Source organism: Rutidosis leptorrhynchoides, chromosome 2 (assembly GCF_046630445.1).
Source record: "Rutidosis leptorrhynchoides isolate AG116_Rl617_1_P2 chromosome 2, CSIRO_AGI_Rlap_v1, whole genome shotgun sequence".
NCBI lineage: Eukaryota > Viridiplantae > Streptophyta > Magnoliopsida > Asterales > Asteraceae > Rutidosis > Rutidosis leptorrhynchoides.
The window spans coordinates 195,753,499-195,779,634 of NC_092334.1; positions in this window are offsets into that span (position 1 = coordinate 195,753,499).

Genomic DNA, 26,136 nt, shown 5'->3' on the forward strand with positions numbered 1-26,136 from the left:
AAGACCCACTTGTTCCCAGCTACTAATTACGTTTTCCTGTTTCAAATCAAGCACACCTCAACCCACCTTCATCCACCACCGGAAACACCATAGAACCATCACCACCATAACCGTCGCCAACCCTTTCATCATCTTCATCAAAACCACAAACCCAGAAATATTGATATCGATAATGATGAATATGATTGGAGAGATTAGATAGATGATGAAGAAGAGGTGGTTACAGGAAAATGGTAATAATAAAGGTATATGATTAATGAGAAGGAGATTATGATTATGCGACTATGATGATGTTGTAATCATGATTGGATCGAAAACAGAAACCCTTTTATTTTTTCCTTCCGTCAACCTCACGAGCCCCACCTCCAGCTGTTTTTTTTAAAACCCCGAATTATATAACAAATACAAATACAATCGGGCCATGCTTCTGATTTGGGCCAGGGGTGTTTATTCAGTCGGGCCGAGATCCTCTTATGATTCTGGTGAGCCGTGAGCATTATGTTGGGCCTTCGAAGTCCATTCAACAAACCGGGAATGATGATGTTAAATGGCGTGATGATACATGACGAGTATATAATGATGAAGTGGAATGATGATTCTGTGAAGATGTTACGATGGTGAAGGTGAGGAAGGGTTGATGATGAGCTTGATGAAAGATGAAATAATATTGATAATGATTAAGATCATAAAGATGCATGATGTATTATGATAATGGAACAATGAAGATATTGATGAAGTGATATTAATGATGATGATGATGATGTTGTCACGGTTATGGCAATGATGATGATAATGGTTATGATGATGATAAACTATAATGATCGATGTTATTATGATAATAATAATGATCTCATAATATGGTATATCACTATGTTTATCATTTATATTATTATTACCTTTGTTATTATTAATTTTATTATTATTATTATTATTATTATTATTATTATTATTATTATTATTATTATTATTATTATTATTATTATTATTATTATTATTATTATTATTAATTAACTAACACAAAATATTAAAATTATGATTATTATTATATTAGTAGTATTATTATCATTATAGTTATTAATATAAATATTAGTATCATTATTATTATTATTAATAAAATCATTATTTTATAGTTATTATTATTAGTATTTATTATTATTAAAATTAACATCTTTATTAAAAAGTATCATTTTTATTAAAATTATTATTTTATCAGTTATATTAAAAATATCATTTTTTTACCCTATTATCATTATTAGTATTTTTATCATTACTAATATTATTATTGTATTATCATAATTTTAACAAACAAACGAAATATATATATATATATATAATACATATATATATATATATATATATATATATATATATATATATATATATATATATAATACATATAATATAACAAAAATTCATATTTTTATAAAATGAATATATGAAACATATAGGTTATTAATATAATAGTTGCAATTAATTAAAAGAACATACAAATTATTAATATAACAAGTATAGTAATTAATATTAATATATATATATACTTGTTTACTTGTTAGTATATGTGTTAATATATATATATATATATATATATATATATATATATATATATATATATATATATATATATAATTGATATAGGATCGTGAATCCAAGACCAACCCTATACTTGTTCAATGTCGTCATATGTATTTTTACTACAAAATACATTAGGTGAGTTTCATTTGCTCCTTTTTTTTAATTGCTTTTGCAATATATATTTTTGAGCTGAGAATACATGCGCTGCTTTTATAAATGTTTACGAAATAGACACAAGTACTTAAAAATATATTCTATGTTGAGTTGTACCACTGGCATACTTCCCTGTAGCTTGGTAACTACTATTTACATGCGGTATTGTAAACGCGAATCCTGTTGATAGATCTATCGGGCCTGACAACCCCAACCGGACTGGAAGACCAGTATTCAACGGTTGCACAGTACTTCGTTTCGGTGACTACACTTGGTACGGTGTAGTGAGATTTTATAATAAAGGGAATATGCGACGTGATTAAATGTTAAGTATGGTTACCAAGTGCTCAACCACTTAGAATGCTTTACATACACTTGCGAGTGTATTATGTTTATGATTATGAAATCTTGTGGTCTATTAAAATATTGAAATGATTGTTATGATAAACCTATGAATTCACCAACCTTTTGGTTGACACTTTAAAGCATGTTTATTCTCAGGTACGAATTAAGTCTTCCGCTGTGCATTTGCTCAATTTTAGGACATTACTTGGAGTCGATCATCGCAATGGGACCAAATGTTGATGACTTCATCCAGGTGGATAAGGACGGGTTATTACAGGTGGTATCAGAGCGTAGGTCCTAGCGAACCAGGTCTTGCATTAGTGTGTCTAACTGATAGTTGTTAGGATGCACTAGCGAGTCTGGACTTCGACCTTAGCTGCATATTATAAGTATTGTATATCATTCCTAGTGGAAAATTTCCTGCTAATCATTCCTAAGTCTAGACATGCCTTACTGCCTTTATTGCATAGATAGTGTATAGAAAAATTTATATCTTAGCGTATCTATTACGGTAAACTTTGCCTGATATCTTCCGTAAATTTCTCCGTAATTTAAGGGATCCTGGTACTATATATATCTAGGCATATTATGCATTGAGAATACCATCCAACTATCATTTGCTATCACTAAGCTTTTCATACCAAAAATCTTTTCTGTGATCGCGTACGATGGCCTCTACGAATCGACCAAGTTCTTCTGACTCCGAAGATAGCGTGACGGGAGCGCACCAACCGATCAACTACCATGATTTCTTTAGAAAGTGGGGATGGGTTCGCAAAATACTTACCCTATGGAGAAATGAAGAAGGTACTCCATATCACGAGCCGAACTTACCACCTAACGTCGGAGTGCTCGACCCGCTCACCGGCGAACCTGTTCGCAACACCGTTTATACCCTTTTTGCAACAATTTTTCGTCTTGAGGCTACCATTAATGGAACTAGAGAAGATATCCGACCTCTACCTCACACTGATAACCAACCAGGGTTAGTAGAAGAAGTTAAAGAACTTCGAGCTCGAGTGTTAACTTTAGAGAGCACGGTACACAATTTGCAAGCACTAGCAGTATCATCAACACCAGTAACATCACCAGCCTCAGCACCAACAGCACTAGTACCACCAAGAACAACATCCGCGTCACCAGCTTCGACATTTCATTCTGTACCTCGAGTATAATCTTCGTTCTACATATCATTCTACGTCGATTATCTTCGCTCGACATGGCGATTATGTAATTTCTAAAGTTTTAGAGATTATGTAATCTAGTTCTAACGATAAATCAAATGAGTTTAATATTTATTTACTCATAAAATCCATGATTACATCTGAAAATATATATATATATATATATATATATATATATATATATATATATATATATATATATATATATATATATATATATATATATATTCATAAAGATTGTAATTAAAGATTCTTTTGTACCAACTGTTAATGATGAAAATATTTTAACGGGTAGGTAATACCCGAGGAATATTTGAGTTTCACATTAATAAGTTACACTGTACATTCTTCAAATCCGATTCAACAGTTATTTACTATCCTACTTACATCCACAAGATATACGAATCCGTTAACCACAATACAACCATTTTCATTCAATTTCATATTTAGATTTTGACTTATCAGGATCCAACAAGTGGCATAATGAAGAAAACATTTGACATAATAAAATTTGTTAGAAACAAACAAATTAACTATGAGAAATTTTGTTAAGAATCCACGCTAATTGTTCCTAGCTAATTGTTCCTAGCTAACTGATTACATTTTAGTTATCGCAATTTATTTATCGCAATTTACATTCTCGCAATTTTATTTATCGTCATTTAATTTCTGTTATTTACTTTACGCACTTTATTTATCGTCATTTAATTTTTGTTATTTATTTTTACGCACTTTAAATATCGGGACACGTATACAAGGTTTTGACATATCATATCGACGCATCTATATATATTATTTAGAATAACAATAGACACTCTATATGCAGTAATGCGGGAGTTAGCTATACAGGGTTGAGGTTGATTCTACAATAATATATATAGTTTGAGTTGTGATTGAGTCTGAGACATATAAGGGTCACGAAACGTATTAATTAATTCGAATATTAAATATTAAACTATATATGAATTATTGGACTGTTAACTGTGGACTATCGACTGTGGACTAATAATATTAGACAATTAAAATGAATTAAAATACTGATTATAACATATGAAACTAAATAATTCTTCAAGTTTGCCACTTGATTTCATTTTAAACTTCATTTGTATCTTGGCGATTACAATCTGCGTTCGAAACTTTCATGATTCTTGAAAACACCTCAATAGAGAGGATGAACCAGTCGCACTTCACCTACGGAAGAAAAGATTGATGCATATAGATATGCACCTGAAAAACCCTCGGAAACTGAGTAATCGTTTAACACGTAGTTGTGCTAATTCTTTTAGTGTTATTATTACCCAAAATAACTTGGTAATCCCTTTCAAAATAGCAAATTTTGTCACAGCTCTAGCACAATCAACATCAACATTTCGTTCGAAACAATCTTATTATAACTATGATATATATGCGTGCTCTTTTATTGTTACCAGAGAATCTTTTATATTCCACCATACTACCATCAACGTTTAATCAATCTCAAAACACAGTTCTCTTGAAACCACCTCGGAATGATAACCGACGATTCAGATATGGCTGCATTAAATGCAGAGAAACAGAAAAATTGTAGATGGCCTAATTGGCTAAGAGTTTGATGATAAAGAATGGAGTGTTGGGAGCGTTCGATAGGAGATTTGGTACTGAAAAATGGATTGAACTAACCAAGAAGGAGACCAAGGACAAATATAAGGACCAAACCCTATATTCAAAGAATTCAGGTAATTCTGGGTCCGATGAAATCTTTAGAGGATATCTTGCTTCGAAGTCATGTTAAAATCTTGCGAAAAATTTTCCTTCAACAACCTTCGAACTTAGAAATTCCAAAACATTATCATAAATATCTTCGATATTTCTGAGGATATTTTTATAAATATTCTTGTCCGAAATTATCTACCTCTTCGTGTTTTCTGTATTCCATTATATTGGAAACTTCTGTAAAATCTAAGTATAAATTGTGAATGAATTGTGGAGAAGTGTTGAGAACTGAAGCATGAGTTAGTATAATATAATGCGCTTGGCCAACGTAATTATATTACAGTAAGTCATGCTAAATTTCTAATGTAACGTGATGATGATTCACATACCTTATCCTCATCATGTGCCATGTTACACAACTCTTTCATTTTACTTAATTTCTAAGCATATCACTGAAATATTTCCTTGATATTTCTGTTCTTCCGTAATTTCAACAGTTGCTAATAAATTGTGCTATTTTAGAATTCCATGAATTCCGGAAATCAACCGTGACTACGTCAAAAGTTAAGACGAACCTTAATTTTATCATTTCGCTCTTTTGCGATAACTTCACTCATACTCTTCAAGTAATAGAATTGATTTATCCATATTACTCCATAATCAGCTCATATTTGTCAGGAAAACAATCTTACTGTTAGCCATGATGATCTCGATCAAATTTCGGGGACGAAATTTCTTTAACGGGTAGGTACTGTCACGACCCAGAAAAATTTCGACAAATTTTAAATCAAACTCTCAATACAATTTTATATTTTTGACACGATAAGAAAAGTCTGTGATGTTGAGTCTCAAAATCTTTGAACTATTCTTATGAATCCATTTGACATTTGATTATTTCCGACGACTCACAATACGATTGCCTGTAAATAGATATGCATATATTTAAATATATATATGTGTGTGTGTGTGTATAATAATATGAAATATTATTTATTGTAATTGTTATAATTAATTTTGTAAAATAATAAATTTTATTTACAAAGTATCTATAAATAAAGTATATAGAATATATATGTAGGATTTCGAAATTATTTAGTAAACGACGACAACGCTCAATTGTCATTTGGTTGATAGTTAACAAGTTAAAAAGGAACATATATGATTTTAAGATAATCGATGATTCAAAAATGAGTTCTATAAATTTTAGACTTATTAAAAATATATTTAGGAGCAAAATGTTAAATTTAAACAATTTTTATATTTTACCCAGAATTAAGAGGGACAGTTGGTGTAATTTTTATTTGATAGTTAATGACCGAATTTTATACCATAATGACTGAATTAAATAAAGACAATTACTGCAAAAATTTGGAAATTTTTCAAATACTTCTATCCGCCACTAATTATCAACGGACCAGTATATAATATTCAAATTAAAATTTGTCGGTAAAACAGTGGGCGATGGCTTTCATATTAGTCATGTGAATTATTTTGTTAATATAATATATATATACATATATGTGATGACAGCTAAATGAGTGCTGAAGATAACCATTTAGATTCAAATACTGTTGTTGTTTGGAAATTCCCCACAGCATATCTTTAATTCTATATATACACTTATGCCTATACACTAAAGAGTGAGATAAACATATATACATATGAAATAACACACATATTGAGAGATAGATATAATTCGGCCAACACTCACCACCTTCACCATGACCATCATCGTCCACTAAGTATCACCATCACTAACCGCCACCATGGTTCCACCATAACCTCCCTTACGTTGTTTCTTTCTTGTATGTCAAAACTGCCACCATCAATATCTTTAACACCACCAACCTTGAACTCCCTAACTACCATAAGCTTCCACCAATCGGCTCATTCACCACAACTGTCACCCGTCATCACAACCTCACCATGAGCAACCCACGTATGATCTTTTCTTCTATTTCGCTCAAACCATCGAGCCAACACATCATCGACAATCTCCACTGCAACTATCATCACCAACGAAACCACTATCAACCTAAAATCAACACCATGTTGTTGTTTCTTTCGACGCTTGCTACTACTATAGTTATATTTCTTTTTCATCTCAAATCAAACTCAAAGCAATCACCTAATACAATCACTTACAGCTCACTATATCACTTAAATTTGTTGCCACTATGCTATCATTTTTCTGTTGCTATATTTCCTCCCTTATCGACTCATCAAAAGTCCAAGACCCACTTGTTCCCAGCTACTAATTACGTTTTCCTGTTTCAAATCAAGCACACCTCAACCCACCTTCATCCACCACCGGAAACACCATAGAACCATCACCACCATAACCGTCGCCAACCCTTTCATCATCTTCATCAAAACCACAAACCCAGAAATATTGATATCGATAACGATGAATATGATAGGAGAGATTAGATAGATGATGAAGAAGAGGTGGTTACAGGAAAATGGTAATAATAAAGGTATATGATTAATGAGAAGGAGATTATGATTATGCGACTATGATGATGTTGTAATCATGATTGGATCGAAAACAGAAACCCTTTTATTTTTTCCTTCCGTCGACCTCACGAGCCCCACCTCCAGCTGTTTTTTTTAAAACCCCGAATTATATAACAATTACAAATACAATCGGGCCATGCTTCTGATTTGGGCCAGGGGTGTTTATTCAGTCGGGCCGAGATCCTCTTATGATTCTGGTGGGCCGTGAGCATTATGTTGGGCCTTCGAAGTCCATTCAACAAACCGGGAATGATGATGTTAAATGGCGTGATGATACATGATGAGTATATAATGATGAAGTGGAACGATGATTCTGTGAAGATGTTACGATGGTGAAGGTGAGGAAGGGTTGATGATGAGCTTGATGAAAGATGAAATAATATTGATAATGATTAAGATCATAAAGATGCATGATGTATTATGATAATGGAACAATGAAGATATTGATGAAGTGATATTAATGATGATGATGATGATGATGATGTTGTCACGGTTATGGCAATGATGATGATAATGGTTATGATGATGATAAACTATAATGATCGATGTTATTATGATAATAATAATGATCTCATAATATGGTATATCATTATGTTTATCATTTATATTATTATTACCTTTGTTATTATTAATTTTATTATTATTATTATTATTATTATTATTATTATTATTATTATTATTAATTAACTAACACAAAATATTAAAATTATGATTATTATTATATTAGTAGTATTATTATCATTATATTTATTAATATAAATATTAGTATCATTATTATTATTATTAATAAAATCATTATTTTATAGTTATCATTATTAGTATTTATTATTATTAAAATTAACATCTTTATTAAAAAGTATCATTTTTATTAAAATTATTATTTTATCAGTTATATTAAAAATATCATTTTTTTTACCCTATTATCATTATTAGTATTTTTATCATTACTAATATTATTATTGTATTATCATAATTTTAACAAACAAACGAATATATATATATATATATATATATATATATATATATATATATATATATATATATATATATATATATATATATATATATATATATATATATATATATATATATATATAATTATATATATATATATATATATATATATATTTATATATATATATATATTTAATACATATAATATAACAAAAATTCATATTTTTATAAAATGAATATATGAAACATATAGGTTATTAATATAATAGTTGCAATTAATTAAAAGAACATACAAATTATTAATATAACAAGTATAGTAATTAATATTAATATATATATATATATATATATATATATATACTTGTTTACTTGTTAGTATATGTGTTAATATATATATATATATATATATATATATATATATATATATATATATATATATATATATATATATATATATATATATATATATATATATATATAATTGATATAGGATCGTGAATCCAAGACCAACCCTATACTTGTTCAATGTCGTCATATGTATTTTTACTACAAAATACATTAGGTGAGTTTCATTTGCTCCTTTTTTTTAATTGCTTTTGCAATATATATTTTTGAGCTGAGAATACATGCGCTGCTTTTATAAATGTTTACGAAATAGACACAAGTACTTAAAAATATATTCTACGTTGAGTTGTACCACTGGCATACTTCCCTGTAGATTGGTAACTACTATTTACATGCGGTATTGTAAACGCGAATCCTGTTGATAGATCTATCGGGCCTGACAACCCCAACCGGACTGGACGACCAGTATTCAACGGTTGCACAGTACTTCGTTTCGGTGACTACACTTGGTACGGTGTAGTGAGATTTCATAATAAAGGGAATATGCGACGTGATTAAATGTTAAGTATGGTTACCAAGTGCTCAACCACTTAGAATGCTTTACATACACTTGCGAGTGTATTATGTTTATGATTATGAAATCTTGTGGTCTATTAAATTATTGAAATGATTGTTATGATAAACCTATGAACTCACCAACCTTTTGGTTGACACTTTAAAGCATGTTTATTCTCAGGTACTAATTAAGTCTTCCGCTGTGCATTTGCTCAATTTAAGGACATTACTTGGAGTCGATCATCGCAATGGTACCAAGTGTTGAAGACTTCGTCCAGGTGGATAAGGACGGGTTATTACAGTGCGAAAGTCTTCGTCAAATTATTCTTATTCCCGAAGTCAAATATTCCAACTAATTGGGGATTCGAATTGTAACAAGGTCTTAATACTTTGTTTAATGAATACACCAGGTTATCGACTGCGTGTAAACCAAGGTTTTACTACTTTGTTAACAATTACACCAATTACCCTTGAATGTAATCCACCCTTGTTTCAACAAGTCTATTAACTATTAATCCAGTTCCGTGTCCGGTAAAATGAACAATTATTGGTATTTATAGATATCCCGCCCACCGTACCCAGTCAAGCGTATATGGTTATATATAAATACGTCAAATTATAAGTCTATATATTAAATTAATGAGGTATCATTTAGTTAATATAAAGCCCATTAATAGTCCATAGTCTAATTTCTACAAGTGTCGTTCTTTTGTCCAAACCCCAATTATGGTACAAAGCCCAATTACCCAATTTTAATATTTAGCCCAACATCATGATTACTTCGGAATTAAATAAGCATAATAATAACTTAGCTACGAGACATTAATTTAAAAATAACATTAACCATAACTTACAGTGATTAAAAATAGCTTAGCGTTACACGGACATAATTTCGACTTACACCCTTACAACATTCGCTAACATACCCTTATTATTAGAATTTAAAATTAAAATTAAAATTATAATATAAATATATATATATATATATATATATATATATATATATATATATATATATATATATATATATATATATATATACGTGAGTGAGATAGAGAGATAAGATGGATATATCAGTAAACCAGAGCATGCTTTTATAGGAATGTGGCCTGGTACTATTCACCATGCGATCGCATGGCTTTATAACTGCCAGGCCATGCGATCGCATGGCCTGCTTTTCCAGCTCACATGAGCTTGTTTCTTCGGCCGACGGTTTTTAAATATAATATATAATATATAAATAATTTAAAGAATTATTTAAATATTATATTATATTTATGTGCATAGTTGACTTGTAATTTTTAGTCCGTTGCGTCGAGCGTTGAGAGTTGACTTTGGTCCCGGTTTCGGATTTTTGAGCGTCCTTTCATACAATTTAATATCTTGTATTTTGCGTTTAGCGTCTTGTACTCTTGTAATTTTGAGACGTTTCTCATCAATAATTTGAACCACTTTGATTGTACTTTGTACTTTTGAGCTTTTTGGTCATTTGCATCTTCAATTCGTCGAATCTGTCTTTTGTCTTCTCCTTTTATTATTTAAACGAATATCACTTGTAAATAGAACAATTGCAACTAAAAACTTGTCTTTCTTGAGGGATAATGCTATGAAATATATGTTCGTTTTTAGCATTATCAGAATGCATTTGCCCTTTTGACTATTCCTGACGATTCACGAACGAGTGTTGTATATATATATATATATATACACATATATACGAATATAAGTTTATATAATAAATTGAAATAATAAAATACAACTTAATCAATTAAGTTAATTATGTAAAATATTACACAAAATAAAAAGTTGTTATTTAAAATGAAACTATATGTATTTTGTAATATATTTTGAATGTATAGATAATAATTCAATAAAAGTTAATATATGATATATATATTATATAATATAAGTAATGATACATTGATAATGCTAAAAACGAACATATATTTCATAGCATTATTCCTCAAGAAAGACAAGCTTTTAGTTGCAATTGTTCTATTTAAAAGTGATATTCGTTTAAATAATAAAAGGTGAAGACAAAAGACAGATTCGACGAATTGAAGACGCAAACGACCAAAAAGCTCAAAAGTACAAAAGACAATCAAAGAGGTTCCAATTATTGATAAGAAACGTCTCGAAATTACAAGAGTACAAGATTCAAAACGCAAAGTACAAAATATAAAATTGTACGCAAGGACGTTCAAAAATCAGGAACCGGGACCAGAGTCAACTCTCAACGATCGACGCAACGGACTAAAAATTACAAGTTAACTATGTATATAAATATAATATAATATATAATTAATTATATTAATTATATATATATTATATATATATTATAAACCGTCGGCAAGAAAGACTCCAAAAGGGATTGAGCTGTAATTTCAAACTCCGCGACTCGCGGAGTTTGAAGGCAAAAATGCCGCGAGTCGCGGAGCCCCAAAAGTCGAAAATCCCTATAAAAGCAAACGAATTCTGATCGCAAAAAAAAACCAAAAAATCCATCCATCTCTCTATCTATATCGTATATATTTATATTTATATTTTAATTTTAATTTTAATTTTAATTTTAATCCTAATAATAAGGGTATGTTAGCGAATGTTATAAGGGTGTAAGTCGAAATTCTGTCCGTGTAACGCTACGCTATTTTTAATCATTGTAAGTTATGTTCAACCTTTTTATATTAATGTCTCGTAGCTAAGTTATTATTATGCTTATTTAATCCGAAGTAATCATGATGTTGGGCTAATTACTAAAATTGGGTAATTGGGCTTTGTACCATAATTGGGGTTTGGACAAAAGAACGACACTTGTGGAAATTAGACTATGGGCTATTAATGGGTTTTATATTAACTAAACAATACCTTGTTAATTTAATATACAAACTTATAATTTGACGTATTTATATATAACCACATACGCTTGACTGGGTACGGTGGGCGGGATATCTATAAATACCAATAATTATTCATTTTACCGGATACGGAACTGGATTAATAGTTAATAAACTTGTTGAAACAGAGGTGAATTACATTCAAGGGTAATTGGTGTAATTGTTAACAAAGTAGTAAAACCTTGGTTTACACGCAGTCGATAACCTGGTGTATTCATTAAACAAAGTATTAAGACCTTGTTACAATTCGAAACTCCAATTAGTTGGAATATTTGACTTCGGGAATAAGAATAATTTGACGAAGGCTTTCGCTCTTTATATTTATGATTGATGGACTATTATGGACAAATCCGTATGGACATATTAAATAATCCAGGACAAAGGACAATTAACCCATGGGCATAAAACTAAAATCAACACGTCAAACATCATGATTATGGAAGTTTAAATAAGCATAATTCTTTTATTTCATATTTAATTTCCTTTATTTTATATTTAATTGCACTTCTAATTATCGCACTTTTATTTATTGTTATTTAATCGCACTTTTAATTATCGTACTTTTTAATTATCGCAATTTTATTTTATCGCACTTTTATTTATTGCAATTTCATTATCGTTATTTATTTTACGCTTTAAATTAAGTCTTTTATTTATTTAATATTTTACATTAGGTTTTAACTGCGACTAAAGTTTTAAAATCGACAAACCGGTCATTAAACGGTAAAAACCCCCCTTTATAATAATAATATTACTTATATATATATATATATATATATATATATATATATATATATATATATATATATATATATATATATATATATATATATATATATATGTATTTCTATAAAAGTAAACTAATATAGGGTTAAGCTTTGTTTAAAAAGATTCCCTGTGGAACGAACCGGACTTACTAAAAACTACACTACTGTACGATTAGGTACACTGCCTATAAGTGTTGTAGCAAGGTTTAAGTATATCCGTTCTCTAAATAAATAAATATCTTGTGTAAAAATGTATCGTATTTAATAGTATTTCCTTGTAAAAATATAAGCTATTTTATATACACCTCGCACGACATCAAGTATTTTTGGCGCAGCTGCCGGGGAGTCTATTAAAAGCCGGAAGCGCAACGCTACAGAAAAAAAAAATTTATGTATTTTTAAGATTTTGTTAAATATTTAAGTTTTATAAAGTTTCTTTATTTTTATATAAGTTTTATTTAAGTATTTTGTTTTTATTTAAAAACATATAAACAAAAAAAAATATATATATATATAAATCTAGTTTTAAGATTTTTATTTATAAAATTATAAAGTAATTCTATTTTTATTTAAGTTTTAAATATAAGTTTTTATTATACACATATTTTTTTTTATAAACAGAAAAAATTAAAAACAGAAAATAGAAAAAAAAAAATAAAGAAAAACGCGTCGAATTTAAATAACCTGTCAGTTGAAAACTGGAACCCCGCGACTCACGGGGTTTGATGCATTAAATACCGCAACTCGCGGAGAAAACCTGACACGCGACAGAAGCCCTAATCAGGCATTAATCACGGTGTAATTATTATTATTATTATTATTATTTAATTAAAAACCCTAAATAGGTTTTATTTATTTATTAATTAGTTTAGTTTATTAATTTAATTTGTTTTATTTGTTAAATTAGTTTAATTAAATTATAAAATTAGTAGTTTTATTAAATAAATAATATAAAAATAATATTTTTATAAAAATTGTATTTTTTGTACAACTTTTTGTATATTTATTCCCTTTTTAATCGTTTTAGCGTAATATTTGTATTTTTCGCTCATATTTAGTTTTAAACTTAGTTTTTGCAATAGTTATTTTTACTTTTAGATTTTTAGGCTTAGCCGTAGAATTCCTTAAGTGCTTTTTCTTTAGACTAAGATTTAGGTGCTTTAGAATTTTGCGACGCCTTTTTAAGTTTTAGTTTCTTTTTAAGTTATTTCCATTTGGGATATAGTTTTTCCTGTAAGCTTTAATATTTTTAGACACCTTTTACTATGTACCAATTATCATTCCAATTAGTTATCTCAATTTGCGATTATAATTTTAAGTTAGTTGTAGTAATAAAGGTAGGTTAGTCAAGTATTTCTAAGTTTTATAAGTTTCTTTTATTTTTCCGTCACCTTTTATTTTTCAACTATTTTTCTTTTTCGACCTTTTTCGACGAACTCTTTTTCTTTCTTATTTCTCGCTATTCTAGTTTTAGGACATAGATTTTTATTCTACTTCTTATCTAAATTTCTTAAAATTACGAAAATTTGTTTTAAGTAGTTAAATTAATAGACATCAAAATTTTCTGGTTCGTAGTAATAGTTGGATTTGTACGTGGACCGGGTTATTGGAGCCAAACAGTCCTCAATTATATTGAGACCAAACGAATCCTGCCCCTCTGCTGCATCTTTTGGCTATTCAAAACGTGGGCAAAATCAGAAAAGTCTATTGATTGGATAACTTATTATAATTTTTCTTTCCTTTTTAAAACTAATAGGATATTCAGTTAATGCACCGAGCAAGACTTTCACCACCTTTTGTACGTTCACCGCCTGTAACTAGATCAAGACATTTAGCAAATATTACTGCCGTTGATTTTTCTTTAGAATCGTCATCCAGTCGACCAAGTACTTCAGTTCAAATTTCCGATAATCCATTTTTTGAACCCGACCTCACAATTGAGAATCTGGAGAATATTCAGGAACGATTCGTAGATCCTGAACCACTAAACTTTCCTCCGGAACCACCAATCATTCAAACAGAGATTGTTGAGGAACGAACCATTAAATCAGAATCCTCTAGTGATTTCGATTCAACAAATTCAATTATGGAGAATCTGGAACCTTTAAGTATGGAAGACCGAATGAGAGCTAAACGCACTGGCCAAGGTCACGCAATTACTCATCCAGACATTAATGCGCCAGATTATGAAATCAAAGGACAAATTCTACACATGGTGACTAATCAATGCCAATTTAGTGGTGCGCCGAAGGAAGATCCAAATGAACATCTACGTACCTTTAATAGGATCTGCACACTATTTAAAATCCGAGAAGTGGAGGATGAACAGATATATCTCATGTTATTTCCCTGGACTTTAAAGGGAGAAGCCAAAGATTGGTTGGAATCGTTACCTAAAGGGGCGATCGATACATGGGACATTTTAGTTGACAAATTTCTTAAACAATTCTTTCCTGCATCTAAAGCCGTAAGACTTCAAGCAGAAATTGTTACGTTCACACAGAAACCGAATGAAACTCTATATGAGGCATGGACTAGATATGGAAAGTTGTTAAGAGGATGTCCGCAACATGGTTTAGACACCTGTCAAATAGTACAAATATTCTACCAAGGTTGCGACATCACTACAAGAAAAGACATAGATATAGCAGCTGGTGGTTCTATTATGAAGAAAACCGAAACTGATGCTTACAAAATTATTGATAACACTGCTTCCCACTCACATGAGTGGCACCAAGAAAAAGATATCGTTAGATCATCTAAAGCAGCTAGAGCCGATTCTAGCCATGACTTAGATTCCATTTCCGCAAAGATAGATGCTGTGGAAAGACGAATGGAAAAGATGACTAAAGATATTCACTCAATACGAATTAGTTGTGAGCAGTGTGGAGGACCACATTTGACAAAAGATTGTCTCAGTATTGAATTAACAATGAAACAAAGAGAGAATATTTCATACATAAACCAAAGGCCTGGAAATAATTATCAGAATAATTATCAACCGCCAAGACCAATTTACAATCAAAACCAGAATTATAACCGAAATATTCCATACAACAACCAACAAGGTCCTAGCAATCAACAAGTATCCAATAATACTTACAATCAGCAAAGACCTAATTTTCAAAACAAGCCACCACAACAAACCGATGATAAAAAGCTGAATTTAGAAGATATGATGACGAAGCTAGTTGAAACTCAAACGCAGTTTTTCACATCTCAGAAACAAACCAATGAACAAAATGCTCAAGCATTTAGAAATCAACAAGCTTCTATTCAAAATCTGGAACAAGAAGTGAGTAACCTAGCAAGGTTAATAGGTGAAAGAAAACCAGGAAGTCTACCTAGTGATACAAATGCTAACCCCCGGAATGAAACAGCTAAAGCCATTACCACAAGAAGTGGTACAACGCTTAAACCACCGGAAATACCTGTAACTTCTGATGAAGCTATTCCTACTCCACAAGAACCACAACCTGATCAAGATAAGGAAAAAGAACCGGTAGTTGAAAAGGTTAATGAAGATAACACAGCTAAGGATAAACCTTGTGTTAAACCATACCAACCACCACTTCCTTACCCGAGTAAAATGAAGAAAGAGAAACTTGAAGCCGAGCAATCCAAATTCTTGGATATGTTTAAACAGATAAATGTAAATCTTCCTTTCATTGATGTGATTTCAGGAATGCCTAGATATGCTAAATTCTTGAAAGATCTAATCTCAAATAGAAAGAAAATGGAAGAACTCTCGGCTGTTACTATGAATGCTAATTGTTCAGCAGTGCTGTTGAATAAGATACCAGAAAAATTATCTGATCCAGGAAGTTTCACAATTCCATGTTTTCTGGGTAGTCTTAGTTCAATAGAAGCATTGGCAGACTTAGGTGCTAGTATAAATCTAATGCCGTATTCACTATACGCTAAACTAGACCTTGGAGAATTGAAACCAACCAGAATAAGCATACAACTAGCCGATAGATCAATAAAATATCCTAGAGGGATAATGGAGAACATGCTAGTTAAAGTTGGTACTTTAGTATTTCCAGTAGATTTTGTTGTTTTGGACATGGAAGAAGATTCTCAAGTTCCTCTCATATTAGGAAGACCATTCTTAAACACGGCTAAAGCAATGATAGACGTGTTCGGTAAGAAATTAACCCTAAGTATAGAGGATGAGAGTGTTACCTTTTCAGTTGATAGAGCAATGCAACAACCACAATCTGCAGATGATACATGTTATTATATTCAAACTATAGATGCACATGCAGAATTATTAGAAGAATTTCCAGAATTACAAGGAACAGGAGAATGTTCTTTAGGAGAAGGTAATGAACCAATTGATGAAGCTGAAATGTTAGCTACACTAATAGCTAATGGATATGAGCCAACAACAGAAGAAATTCAAATGCTAAAAGAAGAAGACAGATATCGATACAAATCATCGATAGAAGAACCTCCGAAATTAGAGTTAAAGCCACTTCCAAACCATTTGGAATACGCTTATTTACATGGCAAATCTGAATTACCTGTAATAATATCGTCTTCTCTTACTGAAAATGAGAAATCACAACTCATTTCTGTGTTGAAAGCTCATAAACCAGCCATTGCATGGAAGATTCATGATATTAAAGGAATAAGTCCTTCGTATTGCACACATAAAATCCTTATGGAAGAAGGTCATAAAACGTATGTGCAACGCCAACGAAGACTAATTCCTAATATGCAAGATGTAGTTAAGAAAGAGATTATTAAACTGCTAGACGCAGGTCTAATTTATCCAATCTCTGATAGTCCATGGGTAAGCCCAGTTCAATGCGTGCCTAAGAAGGGTGGCATGACTGTCATTACAAATGAGAAAAATGAGCTTATTCCTACTAGGACTGTAACAGGATGGCGTGTGTGTATTGATTATAGAAAATTAAATGACGCCACCAGAAAAGATCACTTTCCCTTATCTTTCATTGATCAAATGTTGGAAAGATTAGCCGAAAATAGTTACTATTGTTTTCTAGATGGATTTTCCGGATATTTTCAAATTCCAATAGCACCCGAAGATCAAGAGAAAACCACATTCACGTGCCCTTATGGTACTTTTGCTTACAAACGCATGCCATTTGGACTTTGTAACGCCCCTGCAACCTTTCAAAGGTGTATGATGGCGATTTTTCATGACATGATAGAAGAATGCATGGAAGTATTCATGGATGACTTTTCAGTCTTCGGTGATACATTTGAATCATGTATAGTTAATCTGGAATGAATGCTAATTAGATGCGAACAATCAAATCTAGTTCTTAATTGGGAGAAATGCCATTTCATGGTTAAAGAAGGCATCGTTCTTGGTCATAAAATTTCAAAAGAAGGAATTGAAGTGGATAGAGCTAAAGTAGATGTAATTGCTAAACTTCCACATCCCACCAATGTTAGAGGAGTTACGAGTTTTCTAGGGCATGCCGGTTTTTACCGACGTTTCATAAAAGATTTTTCAAAAATTGCCACTCCTATGAATAAACTCCTAGAAAAGGATGCTCCATTCATCTTTTCAGATGAGTGTATCAAATCTTTTAATATTCTTAAAGAAAAACTCACTAATGCACCGATCATGGTAACACCAAATTGGAATCTACCATTTGAACTAATGTGCGATGCAAGTGATTTTGCGATGGGAGCCGTTCTAGGACAAAGGATTGAAAAACGATTTCAACCTATATATTATGCTAGTAAGACGTTACAAGGAGCACAAACAAACTATACAACTACTGAAAAATAACTCCTTGCTATTGTCTTTGCTTTTGACAAATTTCGATCATATCTCGTTCTAGCAAAAACGGTGGTCTATACCGACCATTCTGCTCTTAGATACTTATTTTCAAAACAAGATGCTAAACCAAGATTAATCCGTTGGATCTTACTCTTACAAGAGTTTGATATTGAAATCCGAGATAAAAGAGGAGCAGAAAATCTCGCCGCTGATCATCTTTCTCGTCTTGAAAATCCTGAGTTAGAAGTTCTAAATGAATCGGCCATACAAGACAACTTTCCTGATGAATATCTATTGAAGATAGATTATAATGAAATCCCATGGTTTGCAGACTATGCAAACTACATAGTTTGTGGATTCCTTGAGAAAGGATTATCATACCAAAAACGAAAGAAATTCTTCAGTGATATAAAACACTATTTTTGGGAAGATCCACATCTGTTTAAAAGTTGTCCCGATGGAATAATACGCCGATGTGTATTTGGAGATGAAGCTAGTAAAATTTTAAACCATTGTCACACAGGACCAAAAGGAGGGCATTATGGGCCTCAACTAACAGCAAGAAAAGTTTATGATGCTGGATTCTATTAGCCTACAATTTACAAAGACGCACACCTTCTTTGCAAATCCTGTGATGCTTGTCAAAGGGCCAGAAAAATAAGTCAACGTGATGAAATGCCACAAAATGTCATCCAAGTATGTGAAGTATTTGACATTTGGGGTATTGACTTTATGGGTCCATTTCCAAAATCTCATAATAATCTATATATACTCGTAGCCATTGATTATGTATCTAAATGGGCGGAAGCACAAGCTCTCCCAACTAACGATGCACGAGTTGTAGTCAACTTTTTAAAACGTCTTTTTGCAAGGTTTGGAACACCGAAAGCTTTAATAAGTGATCGGGGTACTCATTTCTGTAATAATCAACTTGAGAAAGTTCTTAAAAGATATGGAGTAACTCATAAAATCTCCACCGCATATCATCCACAAACAAGTGGACAAGTTGAAAATACCAACCGAGCTTTAAAACGTATTCTAGAGAAAACCATAGGATCAAATTCGAAGGAATGGTCCATTAAATTGGAGGATGTACTCTGGGCTTTTAGAACAGCCTACAAAACTCCAATTGGAACCACACCTTTTAGACTTGTTTATGGAAAAGCATGTCATCTTCCAGTAGAAATTGAACACAAAGCATTTTGGGCTTTGAAGACATGTAATCTTGATTTACATGAAGCCGGACGTCTACGATTAAGTCAATTAAACAAATTAGAAGAATTAAGACATGAAGCATACGATAATTCGTTAATCTATAAAGAAAGAACGAAGAAATGGCATGATAAAAGAATCAGAAGTTCAAAAGAATTTAAGGAAGGAGACAGAGTTCTTCTTTTCAATTCACGATTCAAGCTATTTCCTGGAAAATTGAAATCAAGATGGTCTGGATCATTCATAGTCAAAAGAGTTTTCCCATACGGAACGATAGAATTGATAAATTCAAATGGGATTGAATTTAAAGTTAATGGTCACAGAGTTAAACATCACATACATGGTCCGATGGAAGTTGACAATGAAGTTAATCATAATTTCACCACCCAAGAAAACCTTCAAAATGAAAACATAAATATGTTATCAACAACATATGAAAAATCAAAACTGGAATATAGAGAGGATTCAAATTTGAGTGATGAAGAAGAATTCCTATACAAACCTCCCATTCCAAGAAACGAAGAAAAATGTGAACAAGAAATTCAAATAGAAATGAAAGAACCAAGGAAAGAACACCCGAAAAAGGTTTACAAACCAACTCGACTTACTAAAGCAGGAGACCCGGGTGAATTTATCATTTCTTGCTTACTTAATGATGGTGTTGTATATAATGGACTCGCAGATTTAGGAGCAAGTGCAAATATTATGCCTCTTTCCTTATACAAAAGATTAGGCATGGGTAAATTAAAACCAACCAAAATAGGTGTTCAATCATTTGACCAAACTATTAAGCACCCGGTTGGAATAGCAAATAATTTACTTGTTAACGTGGGAAGTTTGACCTTTGTTGCAAACTTCATAGTGATTAATATGGAGGAAAACCTTGATATTCCTCTAATTCTAGGTCACCCATTTTTAGCAACCACCGAGGCATTCATTGATGTAAGAGAAGGTAGAATAACACTTAGGAATGGTGATACATCGATCACCTTTGTGAACCGAAAGTTTAGATCTCCACAAACCAAAACTGTTAGACCAATAAAAATGCATAAGTGTGTGGAAGATGAATAAACACTTAATGATGATCCAATCACAAAGAATGCCGTTGATGATACGAAATTAGATGAATCCATTTTTAACAGTTCAACGAAGAAACTTTATAAACGGATTCACGATGCTAAGATTAAAGGAAACTTTAAGTTATATAACCGATTAATATCCAATTTATCGTCAAAAGAAAAGGCAATGTTAGTTGAATTTGTGAAAGTTACGGAGGAAATCAACAAATGGATTGAAGTAAAAGTCAAAGATATACAAGTTGTTGATGATTCAATTGAAAATAATGTTAATCACAATTTCGATACCACAGCCAACTAAGTGTGGGGAGAATCAAAGGGGTTTATGTATTTCTGTTAGAGTTAGATTGTCTGTTTTTGTGTAGTTCTCGAAAATGGAACCCGAATGGTCTTTCCCTAGCAGACCCTAAAGAACTAGTCTTCTCCCCCCATTCTGAATTTTTATTTTTTTTAGGTTTTTACAAAATGAAGACTGCCTGTGAACTAAACCATGGTCTAATGCTACACGCTTTGATCACTAAACGAAATAATGACATACTACCGAGTGAATTAGTATCAGTAATCAGAGAAAGAATGGACGGAGTTAGAAAAGAATCCAGATGCGAAGATAATAAGTTACAATTTGGTAAAGGAAAATCAAAATCCGCAGTGAAAAGAAGAGCACGACACCTAGAAAGATGTCACAAATGCGGAAAATGGTCACATGGAGATAAATGTTCAAATAATCAAACCTATTCAAACACCGAATTTGTTACTTTATGCAGAGACGGACCATTTATATGTTTAGAAGAAAAGACACTAAATGCTCGAGGTTACGCCTATGTAGCCATGGAAAACCAATTAAACCGACTATCTTATGAATGGGATAGATCATATAACTAAGAAATCTATTTAACAGGTATGTCTGTACAATTTTTATTTTATTTTTTTTATTTTTTAACCTTTTGATAATAAACGCTAATTTGTTCGCTAAAAAGTATTAAATTGGTATTGAATAAAATTAGGTTTGGCGACCGAAATTATTGATATCATTTAAAAATTTATTACATCACTGCGAAATTTAACGTTTATTCTTAAGGTATAAATATCTTTAAACAATCAACCCAAAATATTTCAAAAATTCGTAATGAGTTAAATTAGGTCTTGGAACCGAAATTACTTTACCGAAAAGAGGGGCGCATATTTTTGATAATATTTGATTGATTAAAGTGGGATAAAAAGCCAAAAAGATTTTTAATTTTATTTTTACCATGTTTTTAAAATTAATATTTAAATCTTAAATTAATATTGTAAACTTTGTAAAAACAATATATTTAAAATTGTAAATATTTGAAAAATTAATATAAGTTTGGTATGAATTTATAAATTTTTAAATTAAGTTTGGTGTGAATTTTTAATTTTTAAAATATGAAATTTTAATTTTATGCATTTCAAATTTTAAGTTTGGTGTGAATTTTTAATATTAATTTTGAATTTTATATTTAAATTGTGTGAATTTAAAAACAAAAATTTACTTTATCTCATTAATTTAAAAATATGATTTTTAAAATTCGTCGTAAGTTGAAGACTAGGTCTTTGAACCGAAATTGCTTTACCCGAGGGAGGGACGAGAACTTTTATTATCATTATTTTTAATCTTATTGAACTAAAGTATGCCAAAAACATTAAAAAACCTAAAAATCTTAGCTTTTAAAACAATCGCTACAAAAAGACAAATTTTAAAATTTTGTTGAAAGACGGACTAGGACATCGATCCGAAACGACCTCGTCCTAAATAACAAAGGAAATAAAATTTTAAAATTAATTAATTAATTGTTTTAATAAGTTAAAGATTATAAAAAAAAAAAAAATACCAAACTCCGCGACTCGCGGAGTTTGAAGGGGATATCTCCGCGAGTCGCGGAGGGACCAAAATACAAAAAAAAATATAAACGCATAACAGATCAGTCCCAACCCAAAACAAAAACATACTGCGAAAAACTGCACGAAAAAACCCGAGAAAAAACCCCCAAAATCACAATTTTTAACCGTTAATCACCAAATCTTTTACTAAAATCATGTTGAGAAGGATGTTATCAAGGAATTACTCAAGAAAAACGGTAAATTTCTACACCTAAACACCATTTAATCCGAAATTAGTGTTCTTGAGAAATTTTTTTTCCCAATTTGATTTTGATGCTTTTTAGTGTAATTAGGCTTAAATTGTTTATGTATTATGCTTGTATAACCTAGATTGATGCTGTTTAACATGATTAGAAGCCTTAAACTTCAAATTTTGAGTAATCTAGGGTTTGTGTTCTTGAGCAAATTTGGGGCTTTTTGATATAAACAGGTTATGGCCGATTTTTGTCATGAATTGTTGCTAAATTAAGCAGTGTAACATGTTTAGGTAGTTAAATGATCCAAACTTTGAGCCTAAACATGATTTTGAGAATTAAAATGGACTTTTTCAAGTCTAAAAATTCATGAACTTGATTTTTGAAAGATAATGCCATTTGAGACTTGTTTAATTGCTAGTAATGATTATTTTGACATGTTATTTGAGTTGAATGCTTATGAACTTGGCGAACATTTTCGTATATGCTTATTTGAAAAAGTGTAGATTTGATGAAAATATGAAAATAAGCTTAAGTTTGATATAAATTGATCATGTCATTGTAATTATTTTGATTGATGATTTTGCTGACACTAATGCATATTTGGATGCACAAAAATTGTGTTTGATGTGTTTTGCAGACTGAAAGGGGTGAATCTTCATCCCAAGCTCGCAATGCTCCTGCTGAGAATGCGGAACAACAGGAGGTGGATAACTACTACAAGCAGGATATACCTCATCCAGTCATGACCTTTTCTGATATGCACTTGGAAGAGTTGCACCCGAACCTGAGATTTGACAGACTTTGGATAGATTATCCAAAATATCAAAGGGGTTTGCATACTCTTCATTCTAAGGTTGTTGAGGTACCGAGGGTCATAGAATGGGGACCCTTAGAAGCTGTAAAATTAGCCGGGCCAATTAGGGAATTACTTGTACAGAGGTATGGTAATTCTACTTTTAATGACTGGGTACATTTATTCACCATGCGTAGACCTGTATATAAAGTATGGTGTGAAGAATTATTGTGTAGTATAGAGTTGAATGATCGGGTAGCTAGTTTAACCGATCGTTCTTTTATTAGATTTTTGTTAGGCGGTTCGATGCGCCACATGTCTTTACTAGACATGGCTCAGGCTTTACGTATATATACGCCTGAGGAGTTAGCATCTGCCGATTGTAGAGGGTTGATACTAAACGGTAGAAAGATAGATGAAAATTTTGATACACACGGTGTGTGGAGTCAAATGACAAGCCATCACCGTTTCAAAGGGGAAATTACTCTTATTTGGATATAGATAGAGCCGAATTAAGAGTAATTCATAGGTTTTTAGCTAATTCGATTACACAAAGGGGTAAGAACAAGGAAAAAGTAAATGAACATGATTTGTTTTACCATATGTGTATTCGAGACCCACAAAGTGCTGTAAGTATACCGTATTGTGTGGGTTATTATTTATCAGCTATGGTTAGGGGGATGCGACCGCATAGCATAATAGGAGGTGGTATTTTTATTACTTTGATTGGTGAATATCTCGGTGTGGATATAAGTCGGGGGGGATTATTAGTAGAAGAACCAGAACCCCACGATACTATAGGTTTAAATGTATACCATGGTGCGAAAGTTTTGAAGAGGCGAAATAACACCACAGTACCATACCATGGTAGACATCCACAGGTTGAGAGAAACCAACAGCAAGGTAATGTAGGAGGGGGGGAATGAGATGCAAGAAATGCAAAGGTTTATAGCTTCTCAGGAGTACGAAAATGCTAGACAGAGAGCATTTGAAGATTGGCAAGTTCATCAGAACCAAATCATAGCTCATTGCCAACATATAGGTAGAAACTATATTCCTACACCGAAACCCATCTTCCCTCCCTGGTCTATAGAGATGCAGCCACCATATCCTACGTATAACCCTGCCGAAGCATTCTATAACACCTATGGTTATGCCTGGAACCCCTATTGGTACCAGTATCATCCCTAGTCTACTTAGTTTTATTTATTTTGTAATTTGTAATGATTGATACGTTTAATACTTATGTTAATATTGTAATAGTTGTTATAATTTTCTAACTTTTATTCTTAGATTTTATTAATTTTTGAATGTGGGGTAATATACCAAACTTCAAAAATATGTATATATGTTTGCAGTTTATCTTATGTACACAACAGGGTAAAACAACGCATTTTCAAAGACTGGCATTAAGTTCAGCAAAAGCAACTAATTTTGACGACAAGATGCAAAATGTATGTGAAATAACAACAAGACGGAATGAACAAATGATGTGCACCATTTATCATTCAGCAAACAAAACGCCAATATATTTGGAAACTTTGGTAAAAATTTAATCATTTTCACAAAAATCACCCTCAATAATTAAAATTGTTACTGATTTCTTGCAAATGAGGGCATTGCAAGATCTTAAGTGTGGGAAGGGGTTAAATTCTTTCGGATTTTAAAATTTTTACTTTATACACTTGGTTACCATTAAAAATACTAGTAAAGCAGTAGTTGTATTAGAATCTAGTGCTCTCTGATAAAAAAGAACAGCCCTAGTCTTATATACTGACTACCCAATTCTAGTAAAATTTTTCAAAATTTTCAATTAAATGAACTCAAAATCATGTTTATACATATTTATGAACGATAAAACTAGGTTTTAACACCAAAATTATTGTTACCTCGGAAAGGACGATAAAAAGGAAAATAAAAGCCAAGTGTGGGAAAATTTACCAAGTTATCTTAAACATATGTCACATATATCTGTAACAAATAACTGAAAATACTTTTGCTTTGGACTAAACTAAACTGTTTTACCCGATGAAAGAAAAGAAAGATGGATCTACACGATGAATCAATTCCATCATTAAAAGGAAGTAAAGTCTTCCGAAAAAGACACGCGCTTCTTGATTTAGGTCATGAAGTTGTCGTCCAGACCAGCTGTAGGTTGACGAAAAATCTAGAAAAGTCATCACTAAAATCAGCAGGAAATCCACGGACCTCAGCATT